Here is a 16,033-nt window from a genome sequence, read left to right as displayed (position 1 = left end):
TTGTTTTTCCCACTGTCCCTCTAACTATCTGAAATTATCTTTACAATTTATTATCTGTCCTTAGCATAGTCATCTAGCTCACTAATCTAGCTTACATTTACTAGGATGTAAATATCTAGAAAGAAGGGGCAAGTTAATCTCATTCATTTCAGTATCTGCAACAAATAGAACTAGATGGACACCATATATATATACTCAAAAAAATATTTGTTGTTTTAATAAATAATAAAAATCTGCATGTTCTGGGCAAATTTCTAAGTTTTTGGGTTGATATAAAATGAGAAATCTGTTCTTTTTTGCAACACATCCATTAATTCATTTGCAAAGTCAAATACCAAATTTAACTGACTGCGGATATCATTGCATTATTTTCATTGTAGTCTCATTTTAAAGTAAATGATAGTTTATTTGCAGTACTGCTAATAACCATGTCATATCAGATTTGTGATATTTTATGATATTTGTAGTTTTACATCTAGAAATATGCTTTTGATTTAATGTCTACCGTTCAGTAGACAAAGAAGGCATTATCTGGAAAAATTTATGCTTAGCACTTTATTCACCAATATCATACACACACACACACACACACATGTACACACATGCTCTATTGTCTTAGTTTCCCAGTTCTAAAACAATGGAGTGGCTTAAGCCATAGAAATTTATTGTATCATGGTTCTAAATTTAGAAGTACAAAATCTAGGCATCAGCAAGGCAATACTTTCTCCCCAAAGACTGTGAAAATTTCATATCCTGTTGATGGGAATGTAAAATGGTGCAGCCACTTTAGAACATAGTTGGTAGCTTCCCAAAAGTTTAAACATAGAATTACCATGTGATACAGCAAGTCCACTTATAGGTATATACGTACGAGGAATGAAGCATATGTCCATGTCCATGCAAAAAAAAAAAGAAAAGAAAAGAAAAACAAAAATAAACTTATACATCAATGCTCATAGCAGGCATATCCATAATAGTAAAAAGAGTAAAAAAAAGTGGAAACAACCCAAATGTCCCCAACTGATGAATGGATAAATAAAATATAATATACCCATACAATGCCATATTATTTGCCAATAAAAGAAATTAAGTACTATTATTTGCTACAACATAGATAAACCCTGAAAACATTATGCTGAGGGAAAGAAGCCAGTCACAGAAGACTACATCTTGTATGATTCCATTTCTTTGAAATGTCCTGGAATAGGAAAATCCGTAGAGGCAGAAAGTAAATTATTGGGTGCCTGGGGCTGAATTGGGGAGAGTCTGGGGGGAATGGGCAGTATAATAGGTATGGGTTTCTTTCAGGGGTGATAAAAATGTTTTAAAACTGACTGTGATGGTAGTTACATAAATCTGTGAATTTACTAAAAGCCAATAACTTGTGCACTTTAAATGGGCGAATTGTATGGTATGTGAATTATCTCAATAAAATTGTAATAAAAATTGAGGGGACAAAGGGTAAGTAAGTGGATTATATTCTCAGCTTATTTGCCCAAAGGTAGATTTATTTTCCATTTCTCTTTTATATTTTAGGCTTCGTATAAGAGTTCCTTTGAAGGAAGTTTTTCAGTAAAATTATCTAAAATGTGGTCAGTGGGAAGATTTCAGTTCAAGCCTAATTAACTCTTTCCTCACAATTTCAAAATAGTGAATTAAAATGGTCTGCTAATGAGATGGGAAGATTTTAATTTGCATCATGTCTGTATTATTTTCACAGTATCTTATATCACTGTTGAGCTGATTTCTTCAAGGCATGGAAGAATTTCTAATAACTTATCCTATGTATGAACATAAATTTGCCTGGATGAAAAATCATTACTGCTTTGCAGCAAAAAATGATCTGAATGGTGTGTCCTCTCTGCATTTGAGTTCATTGGACATCTTGAACTGCTTTCAAACACTTGAAGTTAAAGCACCTTATGCCCCTTTTGGAATTTCGTTGCCCTTGATTTTTACAACTTTGTGTATTTTAATGGAAATTTAATCCATATGTTTTTGATTCATTTACACTTAAATCATCAAAACACTGGTCTTTTAGGGTGACTTGATATCCATGAAGGCTATTGAGACGTTTTGATAATCCTTTGGCGCTCTTAAAAAAAGAAAGCAGGAAGTTTTGCTTTTTCCAAAATTAACTGATATGCTGGGGAGCTTGAGTTCACTTTCAGTGTGTTCTAAACTTGTCAAAACAAGTTCTCTCATCTGTAATAGGTAGAAGAATAAGCAAGGTGCTGATGACATGTTCACCATAAGTAAAAGTGCTGAAACTTTTGATGAGACATAGGGCATGTGTAATGCAGAGCACATTTTTACAGCACTCCTGAGTTTTTAGACCTTTTCAGCCTAATGAAAAGTTCTGAAAATATTAATTTGCATTACTGCAGATGCTTTTACTTGTCTAGCTTTATGTTTCCATATTTGAATGCATTACTACTTACTCAATATGATTAAGCATTTTATAGCACTTTATTTGAAAAGTGGTCAGTAATCCTTTTAAATTTATTTTTCATATGAGGTGTAAAAATTACCATGCATTTTATACATCACTGATCCCATAAAAATGCTTTTTCCACTGGGTCATGTTCGTAGCAGGTAAAGTTACTGATAATATTATGACACAAAACATTGTTATTGTTTTAAAGTACTCTATTTGCAGAAGTTAGTGGTTTTGTACCTGCCTGCAATTATTCATCGTTAAATTGGTTTTGCAATTGGTTCATAACATGCATTAAAGATGCATTAAGTACCTCTTCATTGTCTCAAATCTTCATCCTCTTCTCATTTTTCCCATTTGAAATATTTAATCCTGTATTTGCTTACTCTGGTCCATATGGATCGATTATTATCATTTCATCCCAAGAGTCAATTTGCAGACCAATTTCCCTTTGTAAGGTTACTTGATCTTAAACATTGATAGCCTGGTTTTATGGAGTTATTTCTTTCTAAGTAGCCCATATTGAGCGAGTTCCATAGGAGATAAGGATATTTTTCTAAAATATGTGAAATATTCTCAAGTCTTTTCCTGTTGAATACCATCCAGAATTTATAGCACTTATGAATGTATGTTTATTATTACATGATTTAAATTCCCTGTGAAATAAAGCAAATGGATTTTTGTTATTCTTTGGATAACTAAAGTCTACATTGCATGTTCAAATGGATTAGATAGTCATGAGGTTGAGCCAAATGAAATCAATCTGAGTTTTATGTACTGTTGTCTCAGAGGTGCTGTGAGAGAAGCACCCTTTAATGGAAGGCACTTTTACTACTTGACATTTATCAATAAGCTCAACAAGCATACCAGTTAACCTTTGCCCTTAGCTTTGTATGACTGAAAAACATCACAATTGTTTCTTAAAGATACATGGAAAACTTATACCCCCAGTACTAATCAGTGCTGTATAATTTTCTAAAATAAATGATTGCTTCAATCCTGAAATGTTGGGTTCTTTCAAAATTTTAAGTTGTGATAAAATCTCTGATCACAGAAATACATGCAATTTCTAAGCTGGTATTATTTTAGTTTCCATGGTTTACCAAGTATGTTCATTATCTGCTAGAGTAAAGACATAAACTCATTACTATTAAACTGCTTAATCTAATGAGTTGAGCTTGCAAGTCTGAATTATTTTGGTCACTTTCTATTTTAAGTAGAGTTCATAGTGAATCCTAAATTGAGTTGCTTAGACGTACAAGGTTCAAAAAAACTGTTCACAAAATGTGGTTTTTTGGAGCTGCATCTTTCAGCATACTATTTATTGAAGTTTAATGTTTAGTGAGGCTTCTGAATTTCTAGTAATCAAAGAAAATCACTCAATGCTGCCTGACTGCTATTGAGATTAAAAACTAATCATTCAAATGGGAAATTTCTGGTTGATTCTTCACAATTTGTCCAGGTTTGGTAAAAATAAATTGATAACAGTTGTAAAAAGAAATCATTTGAAATTTTACATGAATCCTAGTGAGTAGAGATTTTACATTTGGGAGGACTTCATTTTAAGCTGAATGAATGTTTCTTTCAGCCCAAAGAGTGGTGACAGCCATCTGTCACTCTTTAGCTGTTTGCCAATTGCTAGGTATGCACAGAGATAAAGGTGAGACATTAACCTGAAACTATTTTAGCTTCAAGCATTTTCCAGAAAATATGCTCAAACTGTGTTTGAAAAATTTCTCTCTCTCTGCTTTTTTGCTTCCCCAAACATTTATAGGTCGTAATGTATATATGATTACGTTGCGAATAATGAAATCAGGCTTCTTTCTGAAGCCACTGAGCATTTATTGGTTTGTCTGAATTTCCAAAGTGTGTAACGAACAAATGATATTTACCTGCATTGTATAGATAAGTATAAAGTAAAAATGTACATTTGGTATTCTTTCAAGTGTTATCTCACATGGGAGGACTTAATGAATGTAATTATTATGTAATTACATAAACATTTCTAAAGTCTTAAGCCTTTGTTACAGTGGGTTTCTTAGGTCCAATATTAAACCAAAAGATTTTTTTTTTTTTTTTTTTTTTTTTGCGTTTGTCCATGATGGGATATTGCGAACAAATTAACATAGTAAGAATAAGGTCTATTTTTAACACAGTCATTTACGTACATATTTAAGGGCTTATCTAATAATGAGTTCTTAAACTGCTTTGTGGAAATAAGGTTTTCTATTCCAATAGCTTTGCCTCTTCCTGCCCAGCCTACAGAAATGGATCCATATTTTCTGCAAGCTATTTGCAAATCTGCAAGCCATCTGCAGCTGAATGATTAGTGGAGCGCAGGAATATATATCCTGTGTTTGGTCCCAATTGGCCATTTATTTCTGTTTTATTGTTTTAATTATAAAGACTAATCTTCATTGTAACTGTTATATGGCATTTGTATGTTAAAAAGAAGCCTCAAATATTCATGTACTTTAATATTGCCCTATAATTTTGAGAGATATTAATATGAGATTAATTTTAGATATCACTAACTGTTGTTGAAACCGGTTTGTGCAGTCTGGTGGATTCTGAAAGTAGAAGTTAGATTTCAGTGTTAACTGTTACATGACAAGTAAACAAGTTTAATTGTGTTATTCACCTCATTGACTTTAATGAGTCAATAATAGATGTAATAGGCACCTCAGGACCAGATGGCATAGGGTAGAAAGTCCCCATGAAATACCATTTTGTCATCTCAAGTATCTGGTAAATATGTTAAATTCCTGTGGTATGGCAATTGTTGAAATTTCTGAGCAGCTGGTCAGTTACTCTAAACTGCAGGGGCTACTAGGTGCAACTTATAGCTTAAGTTCTCAGATTTATATTTGTAGAAAGAGTGAAAGTGGAAAAAAATAATCCTCTTCCTCAAGTATAATACATATTATAATTGAATATTATAAAAGAAAAATCTATCTATTTAATTAAACAAAATTTTGAGGGAGTTTATTTCAAAGAGATCATGTGATCTATCTGAGAGTTAACAGTAATCTTCATTATGTTAAAATGTCAGGTCCTCATGCATTCTAGTAATTAATTCTTCTTAAATTTTTTTCACTGTCATTTTGTTACTTTCCTACAAACACGCACATACAAGCATGTGCACGCACACACACACTTCCCTATATAAATTGATAGTAATTGTTACAGTGACTGTGACATATGACATGGAAAGGATATATCTTCAACTTGTAGCAGTGGATTCATCTTCAGTCTGTCTGCTGTCTACTTTATGAAGAGTTTAATTATAGTTGTTCCTCTCTTCAGATGCTTAATAAAATGCTTCTTTTTAAATAAGAAAACCCAAATATTTTCCCTTCATGTAATAACTGAAGATTCTTTCTCAATCTAATGTTAAGCTGCTGTCTTAGCAACCAATAAAATGTTTTCTAAAGTATCATATGGTTAGGTTCTTAGAAACGCAAATAAATATTCACATTGTCAATTTATTACTATGACAAAATAGAATTCTCATTTCACTTAATAAAAACTTTAGGATCCATAAATTGCTCTTACCCATATTCAAAAATTTGAGCCACATTTTGTGTTATCGAGGTAAAATAAGAACAATCTATTAAGGCCCCTCTTCAGTTTATCTTCATCACTGCAGTTTATATCGTTTTCCCACATGTTTAAAAAAAATTACTTAAAATCTTAGTTGCTGTTTAGTGCTATGCTATATGGGACATTTCACATTTATCTTGCTGGATTTGATGGTGGAGTAGCAATGGCTGCTGCAGTCCCCGCTTGTCTAAGAAAGAACATCTTTGAGGATATTGCAGGTAAGATGCCTTCATATTAGTTATTAGTCACATTATTGAAGAATGTGACTGTAATTCTCTTGGTTACAGTACACTGAAGTGGTTTTTCCTAAGAAGGGAAAAAGGAGGCTATTCTTCATAACTTATAGTTTCACATTTGGTTCTAGGGAATAAAATCCAACTTTTGGAAATGGAAGAATATGTAATTCAGAAAAGTTCACCTACTGATAAAAGATAGTTAGAAAAATTGGACAGTTTTTTAACCCATAAGGATGTCTTTAAAATTTTCCAAGATCCAATAGAACTGAGTTGTTCTTTGGAGTCTTTCAACACTCAGAAGAACCTGGTGAACCTAGAGGGTAAAGCTGAAACAATAAAAGGACAAATGAAGTTTTAATAGTCCCATAGTGTGGGGGAAAAAATATAATTTAGGGAAAACAAAAAATTGAAGCACTCTGTTAAACCAACCTAAATTTAGTTTAAGACCATAAAAAAAGCTCTACAATAAAAATGAGGAAATAAGATGTAGAGCAGCTCTAGCAGTGAAGAGACCCAGTTGCTCGAAATAAAGTAGCATTGAACTGCCACTGTCCCTAGGTTCCCGACAGGAGAACAAAAAAAAAAAAGGAAAAAAAAATCTCTGAAGCAAAATAAAATATCATCTTATTCCTCAAACTACCTCTACATTTTTTTTTATTATTTAAAATGTATTGTACCAGGTGGACACAAGGGCAAATTTTGATTTGTTTTAAAGGGAGAAAAATAGCAGAGCAGGTGAGTACACATAATGGAGGTGTCACACACATTTTATAAATAACTGTCTTTAGTATTTTCAACAAAATCAAATGCTAGATTGAGAATTTGTGTATAGAGCTGGAAACTATATAAAAAGGAAGCAAATGTATATTCTAGGGCTGAATAACATAATAAGTGCAGTTATGGATGCATTTAACAGTGGAGTAGATTTAACAAAAGAGATAATGAATGAACTGGAATGTCTAAATAGTACATCCCAAAGAAAGAATAGGCAGACTAAAAAAGAGAAAAAAAAAAAAAAAATCAGAGGCGCATGGATTATAGTAGGGAGGTGAATTATACATTTAATTTCAAGAAAAAGAAATTAGGATAGAGGGTATATTTCAAAAACAGTGGTAGAAAATTTTCAAAACTAGTGGGAGTTATCAGGACAATAGTTTAAAAACACTACAATCACCAAGCAGATAAATATTCAAAAAAGATATAAACAAAGTTCAATGTAGTAGAACAGCGGAAAAAGCAGGGACAATGACAAAAATCTTAAAAGGTTCCAGAGAAATTAAGGCATATTACCTTCAAAGGAAAATTGTAAGGCAAAGAGCTGATTTTTCAACCAGAGCAACTGAAGCACAAGACAATGCAATTATATTTGCAAAGTGTTAAAAAATAATTATCAACCAAGAATTCCATACCTATTTATGATATCCTTCAAAAATACCTTTAGAAACAAAAGCTGAGAGAAATCTGCACCAACAGAACCACACCAAAAGATCTACTAAAAAATCTTCTTCAAAATCACTCTAAATGTAAGCTCAGAGATAAAGAAAGTAAGAGAAAAAATGTAAACGTGTATAACTCATTCAGGAATATTGGAGGTTTTAAACAAAAATAATGTGGTTTTTAAAATATACATAGTATTAAAATATAGGCGAACAATGGCATATAAACCTTAGACATGACTGTATTTAAATTGTTTTGGGTATTTAAATTGTATTTTCAAATGGAATATTTACAAATTCACCCTTTCTGAACCAGTGGTTCTCAAGCAGAGATAATTTTGCCCACTCCCCCCACACCCCACCCCCCAACCTCCCCAGAGGTATTTGAACAATGTCTGGAGACATTTTTGATTGTCATGTTTAGGGGCAGAAATGTTACTGGTTTCTACTGGATTGAGATTGGGGATCTGCTAAACATACCGCAATGCATAGTACAGCATCTTAATAAAGAATTATTTGGTCCAAAAATGTCAATAGTGTCATGGTTAAAAATCCTTGTTCTTGAACATAAATTAAATTCTCATCAAATTCCAAAGGATTGATGCCATATAGAACATAAACTCTTTACACAGTTTAAGTTTGAAAATAATAAGAAAAAGATAACTGAAGTATTCTCAAAGGAAAATCACATAATATGCTTTTAAAAATCCTCGAGTTGAAGAAATCTTAATGTGAATTGAAAACACTTTAAATTAAATAGTATTTACTATTTGAATTTCAAGACTTGGGATGTACAAGTAAATTGTGTTTAAAGGAAAAGTTATGACATTTAAAGCATATAATGGAAAAATAAAAAATAAAGAATAAATCAATATCAAGAGGTTAGAAAAAATAACAAGCAGTTAACTCAAAGAAAGTAGAAGAAATAGAGCAAAAAAAGAGAACTAAGCAGAATAGAAAAGAGAAAAGCATTTTACAGGAATCCATATCCTTTCATGATTAAAGAATCACAGCACACTAGCAAATAAATGAATGGAACTTCTTTTATTTGATGAATAGTGTCTACAATTGGGGAACAAAAAATCAAAAAGTCCTGCACACACTGTTTAAGAATATGAGAGAAGACAGATAGCCAATATTGAAATAGAAAAGAAGACTTCACTACAGATTCTAAGGTAATTTAAAAGATAGTGAGTTGACATTGCAGGAAGTCTTAAGCAAATAAACCTGAAAATTTAAGTGAAATGGATGAATTCCTAGAAAAAGACCATTTACCAAATTTGACCCAAGAAAAAGTAGAATGTCTGACTACTCCTTTAACTATCAAAAATAATGTCTGAAGTTAAAACCTACCCATATAGAAGAAATCAGGCATAAGTGAAGTCCTACAAATACTAAAGCAAGATATAATACCAAATTTATACAAATTCTTCACTGAAAAGTGTAGTGGTAGTACTTCCAAACGTGTAAGTCCAGTGTAACCTTAAAGTCATATATAGGATCCATTGTTCTAGAAATACTGACAGAATTGAGGGAATGTATTTTTGGTTTCTTCACCTGTATATTGTGCAATTATCATTTACTTCAAATAAACTGTTTAAATTTAAGAATATGTGGTACCACAGCATAGACTGCACCCTACAAACTCAAACAATTTTAATCATGAAAAGCCTACCCTGGAGCAAACTTATGTAGGTGAATCTGCATGTGTAAGAGGCCAAATTAACTTCCATGGAGAATACAATTGGACAATATGCTCGTTCGAAATGCTTACACATACAATTATGTCTATGATTACTAAAATTCAATAGTAATTGCAGTAATAGCTTGGATCCACAAATCCCTACCTCCACCCCCTTGGAAGAGTGTTTTATCACTGACCATGTTTAGAATTGCTGGCACACAGTTATAATAAATAGTTATTTTATATAAATATTTCTATAAATATAATTTACATACAATTGACACACAGATGCAGACATGCACCACACATACATGGACACAAACAGACACTCACATATATAGAGAGAAAGACTGTAATTTATGAAGTTACAGAGACATAAAGCAACAGAAAAAAATTTGCAGGAGATTAGAATAAAAATATAAAACAGGAAAATAAATATGAAAAGTTGCTTGATTTCATTAGAAATAAGGGAAGTCAAATTAAAATCACAGTGTGTATCATCTCCCAACAGAATGTTGATCTGGGATTTTCTTTTGCTATTATGGATATTTTTGGAACAACTGGAAATTATAACGTGTCAATGTTTGTTTCCCAATTTTGATAATTACACTGTGGTTTTATAAGAGAAAATCCTTGGTTTTCACAAAATCACACTGTATATTCAAAAATAAAGGGGGAAGGAGCAAGATGGTGGATTGGTGAGGTGTATGTTTTAGTTACTCCTCCAGGAAAGTAGGTAGAAAGCCAGGAACTGCGTGGACTGGACACCACAGAGCAATCTGACTTTGGGCATACTTCATACAACACTCATGAGAACGTGGAACTGCTGAGATCAGTGAAATCTGTAAGTTTTTGCGGCCAGGGGACCGCAAAATTGAAAGTGAAAGGATGGAAAAAAATATTTCATGCCAGCTACAGCCAAAAGAAAGCCGGTGTAGCAATATTAATCTCAGATAAAATAGACTTTAAATGCAGGGATATTTTGAGAGACAAAGAAGGTCACTACATACTAATAAAAGGGGCAATTCAACAAGAAGAAATAACAATCATAAATGTTTGCGCACCCAATCAAGGTGTTATAAAATACATGAGAGAAACACTGGCAAAACTAAAGGAAGCAATTGATGTTTCCACAATAATTGTGGGAGACTTCAACACATCACTCTCTCCTTTAGATAGATCAACCAGACAGAAGACCAATAAGGAAACCTAAACAATCTGATAAATGAATTGGATTTAACAGACATATATAGAACATTACATCCCAAATTACCAGGACACACATACTTCTCTAGTGCTCATGGGACTTTCTCCATAATAGATCATATGCTGGGACATAAAACAAGCCTTAATAAATTTAAAAAGATTGAAATTATTCAAAGCACATTCTCTGACCACAATGGAATACAATTAGAAGTCAATAACCATCAGAGACTTAGAAAATTCACAAATACCTGGAGGTTAAACAACACACTCCTAAACAATCAGTGGGTTAAAGAAGAAATAGCAAGAGAAATTTCTAAATATATAGAGATGAATGAAAATGAGAACACAACATACCAATTTATAGCTCTAAATGCTTGCATTATAAAAGAAGAAAGATCGTGGCTCAGATACCTGACCTCACATCTGGAGGAAATAGAAAAAGAAGAGCAAACTCAACCCAAAGTGAAGAGAAGGAAGTAAGTGACAAAGATTAGAGTGGAGATAAATGAAATAAAAGAATAAAATTTAAAAAAAGCAATAGAGAAGATCAATGAAACCAAAGTCAGTTCTTTGAAAACATCAGTAAAATCAACAAACCTTTAGCTCAACTGATAAAGAAAAAGAGATCTGACCCAAATAACTAAAATCAGAAATGAAAGGGAAGGCATTACCCTTGACCCCACAAAAATGAAAAGGATTATAAGAGGATACTATGAACAACTGTATACCAAAATAAAATAAAATAAAGTAAAACAGGAAAACCTAGATGAAATAAATTACTAGAAATACCCAAACAATCTACACTGACTCAAGAAGAAATAGAAAATCTTAACAGATCAATAATGAGTAAAGAGATTGAATCAGTAATCAAAAACCTCCCAACAAAGAAAGCCCAGGACCAGTTGACTTCACTGGCAAATTCTGCCAAACTTTCCAAGAAGAATTAACACCAATTCTTCTCAAACTCTTTCATAAAATTGAAGAAGGGGGAATATGTCCCAACACATTCTATGAGGCAAGCATCACCCTAATACCAAAGCCAGATGGAGATACTACAAGAAAGGAAAATTAAAGACCAATATTCCTTATGAGTATTGATGTAAAATTCTCAACAAAATACTAGCAAACTAAATCCAACAGCACATTAAAATAATCATACACAATGACCAAGTAGAAGTTTTTCCAGATATTCAAGGCTGGTTCAACATATGAAAATCAGTTATCATAGTTCATCAGATTGATAGAATGAAGGAAAAAAAAAACAAAAAACATGATCATCTGCGTTGATGCTCCAAAGGCATTTGACAAAATTCTACACTGCTTCTTGATAAAAATACACGGAAAACTAAGAACAGAAGGAAACCTCCTCAACATGATAAAGGGCATATATGGAAACTCCACAGCTAGCATCATTTTCAATGTTGAAAGATTGTAAGCTTTCCCTTTAAGATCAGGAACAAGACAAGGATGCCCAATGTTACCACTGTTACCACTGTTATTAAACATTGTACTGGAAGTTCTAGCCAGAACAATTAGTCAAGAAAAAGAAATAAAGGGCATCCATATTGGAAAGGAAGAATTAAAACTTTCTCTATTTGTAAATGATATGATTTTATATATAGAAAATCCTGAGAAAAATACAATAAACCTACTAGAGCTAATAAAAGAATTCAGCAAAAAGGCAGAGTACAAGATGAACCTCTAAAAACCAGTAGTGTTTCTATGTATTAGAAATGAAAAAGCTGAGTAAGAAACCAAGAAAAACATTCTATTTACAATAACAAATAAAAAAAATCAAATATCTAAGAATAAGCTTAATCAAATTTACCTATACAAAGGACTTAAACTTGGAAAACTACAAAACATTGCTGAAGGAAATTAAACATATCAAGGTAAACACAAGGACATTTCATGTTCAAGGAATGAAAGTTTAAATATCATTAAGATCTTTAATTCTATCCAAAGCAATTTACTAGATTCAGTGCAATCCCAATCAAAATTCCAACAACCTTCTTTGAAAAAATGAAAAAGTCAATCATTTAATTTATTTGGAAGCGTAAGGGTCTCCAAATAGCCAAATACATTGTGCCAGTTTGAATATATTGTGTTCCCCAAATGCCATTATTGTTGATGTAATCTTGTGTGGGCAGACTTAACAGTGTTGATTAGATTGTAATTCTTTGAGTGTTTCTGTGGACCTGTGCCGCACCCAGCTGTGGGTGATGACTCTGATTGGATAATTTCCATGGAGGTGTTGCTCTGCCCATTCCGGGTGGGTCTAAGTTGAGTCACTGGAGCCATATAAATGAGCTGATAGACAGGGGGAGCTCAGTGCAGCTGAGAGTGAACTTTTGAAGAGTAGCTACAGCCAAGAGGGACACTTTGAAGAAAGCACAGGAGCTGCAGATGAGAGACAGTTTGGAGACAGCCATTGAAACCAGCCTCTTGCTCCAGAGAAGCTGAGAGAGGACAAATATCCCAAGTGCAACTAAGAGTGACATTTTTGAGGAACTGCAGCCTAGAGAGGAACGTCCTGGGAGAAAGCCATTTTGAAACCATAACTCTGGAGCAGACACCAGCCACGTGCCTTCCCAGCTAACAGATGTTTTCCAGACACCATTGTCCACCCTCCAGTGAAGGTACCTGATTGCTGATGTGTTACCTTGGACACTTTATGGCCTTAAGACTGTAACTGTGCAACCAAATAAACCCCCTTTTATAAAAGCCAATCCATCTCTGGTGTTTTGCATGCTGGCAGCATTAGCAAACTAGAACATACATCTTGAAAAAGAACAAAGTTGGAGAAGTCACATTTTCTGATTTTAAAATGGATTACAAAGCTACATTATTCAAAACAATGTGGTACTTGCAAAAGGACAGACATATAGACCAATGGAAAATAATTGAGATTTCAGAAACATACACTCACATCTATGGCCAATTGATTTTTGATGAGATGACAAGTCCTCTCAATGGGGAAGGAATGGCTTGTTCAACAAATAGTGCTGGGAAAACTAAATTTCTGGAAGAATAAGAGTAAAGGTTATTCTTTGCCTATCTTACACTATATGCAAAAATTAACTGAAAATGTATCAAAGACTTAAATTTAAGAACTGAAACTATAAAATTCCTAGAAGAATACTTAAGGAAACTTCTTCAGGCCCTTATGTTAGGCAATAGTTTCTTAGACTTCACACCTAAAAGACAAGCAATGAAATAAAAAATAGACAAAAGACTTCATCAAAATTAAATTTTTGTGCATCAAATGATTTTATCATTAAAGTAAAAGACAACCTACAGAATGGGAGAAAATATTTGGAAACAACATATCTGATCAGGCTTAATATCCAAAATACAAATAAAGAAAGCTTACAACTTCACATGAAAATATGAAGAATCAAATAAAAAAAAATTGGTAATAGATTTGAGTAGACATTTCTCCAAAGAAGATATTAAAGTAGCCACAATGGAAAGATGCTCAATATCATTAGCCATTAGGGAAATATAAATCAAATCCACAATTAGATACCATTGCCTACTCACTAGATTGGTTACTATTTTAAAAATGGAAAATAAATATTAGGGTGTGGAGAAATGGGAACATTCATCCAATGTTGATGGGAATATAAAAGGGTGCAGTTGCTGTGGTTAATAGTTTGGTGATTCTTCAGAAAGTTAAATACAGGACTTCCATTTGCCCTTTAATCCCACTTCTAGGTATATACCCACATGAATTGAAAGCAAGGACTCAAACAGAAATTGGCACATTAATGTTCACAGTGGCATCAATCACAATTGTCAAAAGGTAGATGCAATTCAAATTCCCATCATCAGATGAATTGATAAACAAAATTTTGTATATGCATTCAATGAAAGATTACTCAGCCATGAAAAGGAAGATGGTCTGATACATGTGGTAACGTGGATGAACCTTGAAACATCATGATCAGTGAAATAAACCAGACAGAAATAGACAAATATTATACAATCTCACTGATTTGAAAAGTTACAATAAATAAATTTGTAGTGTCAGAAAGTAGAATACAGTTAACCAGAGACCAAGGAGGGGTAGAAATGGGGAGTTAATGCTTAATTAGTACAGATTTTCTGTTTGGTGTGGTGGAAATTTTCAGTAATGGATGATGGTGATGTTAGCACACCATGTTAATGTAATTAACACCATGAACTCTGTATTTGGATGTAGTTAAATGGGATATATTAGGTTGTTTATAATTTATCAGAATAAAAATTATAAAATTTCATAGGACTATACCACACAGTGAGCACTAATATAAACTATGGACTACAATTAATAGTACAATTATAATAATATTGTTTCATCAGTTTTAACAGAAGTACCACACTAACACAACATGTCATAAATATGGGAAACTGTTTCTGAGAAGGATGATATAAGGGAACTCTATTTTCTGCACAATTTTTCTGTAAATCTGCAACTTCTCTGATAAAGAAAATATGTATTCGTAAGTTTCTTAAAGGATGAGAGATCAATTTGGTAGAGAAAAAGAGATACAAAATATTTCAGATAGGCTACATAGGATATAAATGCTCAGAAGTGATAGAAAATGATCTGTGGGTCAGAAGAGGGATAAAGGCGTGACTTTCTGAAAAGACATAATCCCCCCACTTACATTTTAGAGAAAATTTATTTGTTTTGACAATCTTAAGATATCATTATATTAGTTATTATTTCTTACTGTTGCTAACATTAGTTTCGGACTCATCATGTGTAGAATGATGCATTTGATCCTGAGGTTTTCTTAATTGAGGGAACTGTATCACCAAGAGGAACTCGAACACACACTAAATAATGAGATCAAAAAGCTCAACACTGGGGAGTCTGGGTTCCCAATTCAGCCAGATATGATTTCGGATCTGACACTTTCCCTTAGTAGCTGTTGTTTTTTTAGACTCTTGGTTAATCTCCCTTTGCCTCAGTTTCCTCATCTGTAAAATGGTGATCACTGGGTAGGGTAGAGAAGGAGGGAGGGCTATTGTAAAAGCATAGCATTCAGAGCCGAGTACATGGTAAACACTCAATAAATGCAAGTTAATATGATTTATTTTCACCTGGCACTACATGATGGGGGGAAAAAACTAATAAACAAAGCAAAACAAGAAAAACTGTAGCATCAGAATATTCAAGACAGTAACAGAGAGGTATTATTTTAATTGAAGTGCTTGCCATTTGCCAAGTATTCATAACAAGGAAGCACATGCATTCCTTTCTATCACTGGACTCACTTGGCCCCACTAATACTGGCTTCTGCAGTACTCACAAATTCTAGTAGCTATAGGGCAAAAGTCTGGGAATCAAAAACATCTATCCCCACATATAGCTTGGATACTGCAGTCTGAAACGGTTTACTCCCAGCATAATTTACTGTCTACATTAGCTTGACCAGGCAAG

This window comes from Choloepus didactylus, chromosome 12, assembly GCF_015220235.1.
Source record: "Choloepus didactylus isolate mChoDid1 chromosome 12, mChoDid1.pri, whole genome shotgun sequence".
NCBI classification, from domain to species: domain Eukaryota; kingdom Metazoa; phylum Chordata; class Mammalia; order Pilosa; family Megalonychidae; genus Choloepus; species Choloepus didactylus.
Note: the sequence above shows the minus strand (reverse complement) of the source record.